We start from the raw sequence: 1,871 nt of genomic DNA on the forward strand, positions 1-1,871 counted from the left end.
AACATTTCTACGCCTGAACAAACGTTTCAATAAAAGGGGAACAAATCATTCCGTTATAAAAATATTTAATACAGAAGTTGTCCGACTTGAAACGGTGACCTTAAGTTGTGTAACTTTTTTCAAACATCGTACATATTGGGTTACGATCAGTGAAATCGACATCGTATGACCTTTTTGATCAGGCTAAAGCGTTAACCCGATTTATTTCAAGAAAGAAGTATTGTCGTCTTAACCGTTATATATGCTTATCAGCTGTTTTGTTGCATACTCTCGAATCTCAAATACTCGTATGGCTACTATGCAAACAACGGCTTATTGTAGCTGTGATTTTAAAGCATTTTCACCGATTTCTTATTTTCATATCAGCACTTTGTCGACGGGAAGCCCAATCAAGAAAACACTGATCATCAAGCAGCTACTTTATTAAACCAGCTCACACGATGTTACCTCGTCTAAAAATCAGATCACCATCTGAGCTACCAATGAAAAAAAGAAAAGAAGAACGGTACTGTCTGAATCGTTTATGTATAATTGCTGTGTAAGTCAATTGTTTTCGCTGTACATTCAAATCAAATATAACGTATAATCGATCATGACTCTGTCAAAACTGTGTAGTAAAGACTTAAACTGTAATAAAGAACAAGTCATACATGTACATATTAATATCAATATTATTCTAAGATTTAATTCAATGGAGATAAATCCTCAATCTTTAACATATCAAGCTTCTAAATCCTATGCACAAACCAGTTACCAGTGTTTCTTCAGCTGCACTCGCATACTTTTTTTTCATTTTGCTGGCCTGAAGTGGTTGGTTTTAAATAGAAAAGATTTGAGCTTGATCTGTACAGTAAATCAAATATGGAGTGTATGCTGCTTTCTCACAAATTACACGGTTTTGAGTATAAAGTATAAATTGCAAAAAAAACTGCTAGTCAACTAACATGGTATAAATAACACTTCAAACAACCTTTTGGTCAAAAGGTGTTTCGACAAACGTTGAATCATTGTTGATTTCTTCCACAAGATATGAAATTAAAATTGTCGAAAAGGATTTCAGATTGGCAACGTGGTTATTGGTCAAGTGCACTTTCCTGATAAAAATAATGGCACTTTTGAAATCAATCAGTTATTATTGGTAAATATTTTATTCTGGCTATGTATGCTATTGTATTTGTTGTTTTCTTTGTACATGTATATATTAATGAACTATTGAACAATAGTGTGGCACTGTTGGTAAAACTAGTCCCTGCTTCCTATCCCGAGTTTTTCGGAACATGTCACTGTATTTTACTTTGTATTTCTTAATGTCTGAGTTAATCTTCGGTTAGATTACTGTTTGTATTATCCAATATTGTCATCTGAATAACATATTCAGGTACAACAATATACTAACTGTATGTTATGTTGGATTGGCTAAATAGATATGTGACCAAATATATTCATAAGACTCCATTATCCTTATTTTATTCAACCTGAAATTGATAACAAAGATACAAAAGTATGGTTCAAATATTAAGTCTAATGGTTTTGTACAGCAAAGGTTAACTAGATGTTATGAAAAGTTTTGAAAACGACTCTTACCGATTATCTGTAAAAATAGTAATGACTGTTTTTTTTTCACTCGTGCGCTTTAGACATGTCTTTGACTGCAAAAATCATGTGGGAAACGGGCTCTGGTCTTATTTTGGGTTCTTCGGGATTGTCCCACTGTTTTGACCGTCTCGTTGACGACAAAAACGAGGGGACTTTCTTGTATCCAACAATCTTCCTTTGCTCTACAACGGTGATCAAGGCCAAAGTGTGTGGACATGTTTCACAAGTTTTGTAACTATTAATAGATTATATATGAGAGAAAGTGGCCATTCACT

This window comes from Mya arenaria, chromosome 5, assembly GCF_026914265.1.
Source record: "Mya arenaria isolate MELC-2E11 chromosome 5, ASM2691426v1".
NCBI lineage: Eukaryota > Metazoa > Mollusca > Bivalvia > Myida > Myidae > Mya > Mya arenaria.